This window comes from Lactuca saligna, chromosome 5, assembly GCF_052625555.1.
Source record: "Lactuca saligna cultivar CGN05327 chromosome 5, ASM5262555v1, whole genome shotgun sequence".
Lineage (NCBI taxonomy): Eukaryota > Viridiplantae > Streptophyta > Magnoliopsida > Asterales > Asteraceae > Lactuca > Lactuca saligna.
This window is the reverse complement of record NC_136421.1, coordinates 2,375,047-2,381,958: the sequence shown is the minus strand read 5'-3', so window position 1 is coordinate 2,381,958 and position 6,912 is coordinate 2,375,047.

The window sequence follows — 6,912 nt, the reverse complement described above, 5'->3', positions numbered from 1 at the left end:
GTAATAATTGACCGACTGACGAAATCTGCCCATTTCCTGCAAATTAAAGAATCGTACAAGATGGAGAGATTGACGCATTTATACATTCGAGAGATCGTGAGACTCCACGGAATACCAACATCTATCATCTCGGATAGGGACAGTAGGTTCACGTCCCAATTTTGGCAATCACTCCATAAGGCGATGGGAACAAACCTCGATATGAGCACCGCTTATCATCCACAAACGGATGGTCAAAGCGAGCGAACCATCCAAATGCTCGAAGATATGCTCCGTTCATGCGTGATAGACTTTGGAAAGTCTTGGTATACCCACCTACCCTTAATCGAGTTCTCATACAACAATAGTTACCATTCGAGCATCAAGGTGGCTCCTTTCGAAGCACTGTACGGCCGTAAATGTAGATCACCGTTATGTTGGGCTGAAGTAGGTGACACCCAGCTAGCAAAAACACACACGTCGGACAAAGCACTAACGGGACCGGAGATCATCCGTGAAACCACGGAAAAGATCGTTCAAATCAGAACTCGATTGCAAGCATCGCGTGACCGACAAAAGAGCTACGCTGATAAACGCCGAAAGCCCTTAGAATTTCAGGTTGGTGATCGAGTACTGTTAAAAGTCTCTCCCTGGAAAGGAGTCATTCGTTTTGGGAAGCGGGGAAAACTAAATCCACGATACATTGGACCTTTCGAAATCGTCGCCCGAATTGGTCCAGTAGCATACAGATTGCAACTACCCGCAGAGCTAAACGGTGTACACCCCGTGTTTCATGTCTCTAACCAAAAGAAGTGCCTATCAGACGAAACCCTTGTCATTCCTCTTGATGAAATCGAAATCAATGAGAATCTCCTGTTCGTCGAAGAACCAATCGAAATCATGGACAGGGAGGTAAAGCGTACTAAACAGAGCCGCATCCCGATCGTGAAGGTACGGTGGAACGCAAAGCGTGGGCCAGAATTCACTTGGGAACGCGAAGATCAAATGAAGCAAAAGTACCCTCACCTATTCTAGCATTCTCAAATCTAGCTTCAAACAGAATTTCGGGACGAAATTCCCTCTAACGGGGGGATGATGTCACAAGTAGAAATTTTGTGCCTTGTAACTACAACACTTAAGTCGGATTATGAATCCAAAAACATAAGGACATGTATGATGCTTACTCTGTGACAACAAAATTGCAATCAAATACACCATACAAGCATTACAAATAGTCAACAAGCAATTGGAAACCCTAGAAGTTCTTATTTAGGTCCATTTTGGACTAGAACTTCCTTATTGGGCCTAATGGACCTATAAACTTCCAATTTGACTATCTTGGGTTTAGAACTCTTAAATGGGCTCTAATTGGACCCACTTTCATTTATTTCAACATATTGGGCCATATTGGGCCTAGAATGAAATAAATCAAATATTATGAACTATTTTGGACCATAATTAACCTAATTTAGCCTTAATAGCTCATAAAAATCACATTTATAATTAATTGGGGCCAAACATCACTTAACATAACCATGAAATGGGCTTAAGCATACAAGGCCCAATACTCATCTTTTTCTCTCCAAATCTCGGCCCAAGCCCAACCAAAGAAAGAGAGTTGACTTTCCTATGCCACCTCATAATTATCCATAGGACTCCCATGCACCATCTCATGTTTTCATGCAAATCAATTCAAGAACCACACTCCTCTCCTCTCTCTTCTTACTCTCGGCCGAACACAACACAGACACACTCACAAAAATTCATTTCATTCTCTCTAAGTCTTGAAGGACATCTCCTTCCTCCTTCTTCAAAAATTTCGAGAATCAAGAGCTTTTCAAGGAGGTTTTTCCCACAAACACATCATCTAAGGTAAGTTGATGACTAATCCATGATCTAGCTACTTCATTTCATCAAAAATCTCTCCTAAATCTATTCCAACTTGTGATCATGCACCTTAGAAGTCACTAAACTCGAGATCTACCAAGGAGACTTGCTAGGATCGAAATTTTCTTCTTTTCTCTCTTCAAAACCGAAACTACAACTCAAGGTGAGCTTCATACCCCCTTATTTTCGGTTTTTATAAGTTTTTGTGGGGGAGAATACAAGTAAAGGTGTAGATCCATCATTATGTGTATGTTTTGGTTGATTTCTATGCTTATATGTATGTTTTGTATGATTTTGATGCTAGATCTAGTTATGAATTGCTAAAAACCGAGATATATCTTATACTAGCATGAAATATACTACTACATACAAAGTATACCAAGAAAAATAGCTAAGTGGCTTAACAATACATACTTTGGGCTAAAAACTCATTTTTTTGACATAAATGTTAAAAATACAAAGTTAAAGGGCCCAAAATGAAATATTTTGAAATCTGACGGGTGAGATGAGTCAAAACAGATTCCATAATGTATTTTCTGAAAATATACTCTTTTGGAAGATCAAAAACATAAATTTCAAGCTTAATGGGCTAAAAATGACAATTTCGGCCCAATAGGGCCCATTATGCGAAATTTTCTGTTTTGGAGGGCCAAAATTGTGTTTTCCTGTAAAACAGTGGACTATTAGTGTTACATGTACTTTTCAAAGGTTTAAAACGCTTTTCAAATTTAAAAAGGACCAAAGTTGCAAAAATTTTCCAAATTGGGCCAAAAATGTAAAAATTGCAAAAAAGAGGGGTTATAACCGAGAAAACTGCAATTTCAGGGACTTAAACTGTTTTAAATGAAAAATATGCTGAAAAATATTAATTTCAATAATTTTTGGTGTTAAAATGTCAAGAAAAATGGTTTAAGGACTAAACCGGAAATTATTTTACCTAAAGGGGTGAAAAAGTAAATTTACAAAATTAAGAGGGGTTGTAAACAGAAAATTTCAAGGGTAATTCAATACACTCGTTGTGAACAAAGATTGACACTACGACTCTCGATAAATTACAATACACAATATCACCAACAATCGTTATCAAACGAATTGATTCGGTCTCGAATCAATAACAAATCCAAAACTACTAACACTATAACGCTCAATACACATATGAAACTCTTGGAACTCTTTACTCTCGTGGAATTACTCAATACAACGACGTACACTCCTTAGGCCCAAAAGTTGCAAATCTTTAGGCCCAAATGACACTTGCTTACATGTAGTTGGGTCTAATGCGACTCGACCGCGTGTAAAAGGACTTTCAATTGCAAACATGCTGCTGGTCCCCAGGGGTCCTTCAGTGCTGCTAGTAAAGTCGGTAACTCACGATTGCGGGTTGGGCTTCGGGCCCTTCGCAATTGCAATGGTCTTGAACGACGCAGGGAAATACCGAGGGTTTCACACCTTCACTTTTTCTCTCCGGTCGTAGGACTACACAAGTCCGGGAGGATTGAGTTGTGTGAATAACTGCGAGTGACGCCTAAGGGATCACTAGCACGGTTTCCAATTGGACGTTTTCATTAACGTACGATACAACAATTCACCACCCTCTGTATACTCAATGCCTCCGGAGCTCAACGAATACCTCTAACGTAACGAAATAACATTACCCAAAATAACTAAAGCAAAGTGATAGGAAAACGTCGGGTTTTCCTAGGGTTTTCAACAAGTACACTTACGAACTACATGTCGAATTTCACAACTCTTACGCTTACATCTATAGAATTCAAACAAGCATACTCACGGATCTTCACATATTTTTACGTTATTCTATTTTCAGAAAATATCGGATTTTCTGGTGATTTTTTTTAAACATTACAAACATTGGATTTCAAACATTACTTATGAACTCACCAACATTTCATATGTTGACGTTTTTTCAAAATATTTGTATTCTCAGGTAACAGATAAAGTGAAGGATGAATTGTACTCTATGACGTTTTGCTGTGGTTTAATTTAGTATCGAACAGTTACTTTTGAGAATGTAATGTTTTGGAACAATGTAATGGATGTAAACGCTACCAGTTGTATCATTTCAAATGTTGGTGATGTATAATGTTATGTTTCATGTATATTCATTGTGATGGTATTCAATTGAGTCACGACAGCCCCCGGACGTTTCCGCCGTCTGGTTCGGGGGTGTGACATCTGCTACTGCTTCATTATGGCCAATAGCAAGTAGCCTTCCTATTCCTCCAGTATTCCTAGTTTTCGGACAGTTTCTTTTGAAATTCCCTACTTCTCCACAGCCATAGCAGGCCTGACTTACTCCCATGCTGGGGACCTGAGAAATGGGTTTGGGTTGAGACCTGCAAAACCGGACGGTATGGCCCTTCCGGTCGCAGTTAGTGTAGTGCAATTCACGACATGGGCCGTTATGATGAAAAGGGCACTTGGTGCACTTGGACAGGTTCCCTGCATATGTTTTGGTTGGTACAGGGGCAGTAGGAGTAGTGGCAGCATGGACAACCACGGTTTGTTGGTTCTAGGAAGAGGATTGAGTTGACTTGCCCTTCTTTCGGTCCCACCGCTTCCTCTTGTTGTCTGATGTCTTGGTTGGTGCAGTGGCAACTATTGTGGTTGTCAATAGAGTGGAAGGAGCTTCATAATCAATAAACCTTTGGGCTAATTTCTTGGCGCTGTCAAAGGTCGTAGGGCGCGATGCTAAAACGTTCCCTCGATACGGAGGTACTAAACCCCAGATGTATCGCTCAATCTTCTTGCCCTCAGTGGGGATCATGTTAGGACACATAGTTACCAGGTCGCAGAACCTGGCTGTATAATCCACCACGTCGGTCCCTTTCATCCTGAGGTTCCAGAGTTCCTCCTCGAGTTTCTGGATTTCTCCCCTAGAGCATTACTCCCTTGTCAGAAGGTCCTTTAGCGTGTCCCAGCCCATGGTGTTGGCTATTACCAAGGAGAGTGATTTGACATGGCCATTCCACCATGTCAAGGCCCTTTCGATGAAGGTGCAAGCAGCGAACTTAATCTTGCTTTCCTCAGGGCACGAGCACATCTCGAAGACGGCTTCAGTTCTTTCGATCCATTGGGACAGTGCAATGATCCCTCCGATTCCATTGAAGAATGTGGGTTTGTAGCTCATGAAATCCTTATAGGTACACCCCCGTGTACGAGAGTGGATTTCACCATGTCTAGAGTTGGTGCCCATTCTTGCTCCACTTGCATCGCCAGAAATTATTTGGGCCATAGCTGCAGATACAGCTGCGGTTACAGCTGTCTAAAACATTATCGGATCGAACTATGGAGGAGGAGGTGGAGTTTGATTCGCAGGCGTGCCTCTGATCGAACGCTTGCGAGGCAGCATCTTTTACTGAAAATTTATAAGGATGACGACAATAGTGAGAAACAATTATGAGTATGATGAGAGTGTTTCATGAATTTAAATCACTATAGACAAGTTGTCAGATAGAGTCATATACTGAGTAGGGATACATAAGAGTATAGACTTTTCCCAATAGGTTATATAACTGTCAATACTAATGGTATTACTGATGTAAATAAGTTCTGGAAAAATGGCCTAACAGTAGGCCTTACATCAAACCATATGAGGGGAGAATGATTGACAGTTTAGAAGACTACATAGCATACTGAAAGATGGGAATATTATATAGGCAAGCATTTCATTCAAGCGTAGATGCTAAAGGCTATTCCTAAGTCAAAAGAAAAGATGTGCTAGTCATATTTCAACGGTGGCGGCGGATGTTTCTCGGGCGAACCCTAAGGTCGGCCAGTTGACATTCCATGTCGACGAGGTGTCGCTCGTAGACCCTCTGGTGAACCCGGAGCTCTACTTTAGCCCGAGTCTCAGCTAATGCCCGAAGCAAGGCCTCGTGGTCTATTGCGGACCTCTCCCTAGCATGCTCCAGGCAACTGGTGCAAAGGGAGTGCAGTCATCCATTTGTATCAACCTCTGCGATACGCTGGAGGGCTGTCCTGCCCTGGATTTCATTGCGGGCAACTCTTCGGAAGAGGATGGGCAAGACTTTGTCTAGTGAACCTCCTTCGCTCGTGTCATAAAAGATTCTGTCTCCATTGAATGGCATGGGTTGATTTTTCTCTTCACTCCACGTCTCTATGCATTCCACCCATGCAGGCGTCGAGCCTTGGAAGACCTGGCGGGGGTTAGGGTTTGGGACTGGGGCCACAGGAGGTAGGTTGTTGACTTTGGGTTCGGAGTCAGACCCATCCTAGAAGCCTTCTGCTTAGTGGTCATCCAAAGGGATTTGATGTTCCTCATCGGGCTCTTCTTCAAGCCATCCCGCATTGCCGTGATTTGGGAAGTATGGGTCACCATGATGAAATCCAGCCATGATATCTATGTGAGAAAAGGGGAAGAATAGTTAATAGACGTACTAATCTAAGATACTTATAAGAGGATCGTTATTAGTTAGACCAATACTTGCATAGTGCATACTAATTACATGCAACCGAAACAAGATAGACCTTCGAATAAGCGGCCCTAACTCTAAATCCAGAACCAAACAAGGAACAGGAAGTAAATCAAAGATCATAGATTCTAAGTCTATAACGCCTTAGTCACATGTAACCGTAGAGTATCCACTTAGCAACTATTGCCCTACTAGTAACGACCTTTTTAGTTCTCACATAATACTCCTATAGTATTCTTGTTCTAAAGTTCTTGTAGTAGTGTCGGTAAGTTTTTAGACTTGTTGCAACACCGCAACCATCCTTAGGCACAAGCTAGTCACTCCTAGGAAGATGTAGTTGATTAGTCTACATCCACCCAAATTTGACCATATATCTCTAAGCCTAATTATGTTGTTTAACAATCTTATTACTTTTGCTATGTTCTAGTAAGATATTGACCCTGTGTATTGAGTGGAGGTTTATATATATACTTAGTTAAATATTTTATTACTTAAAAGTATATATTCTTGGTCAGGGTGTTTTAATCCCGAAGTGCTTATAGTTCGTATATCTTTTATGGTTGATATACTTGATTCACTATAAATAATGCTC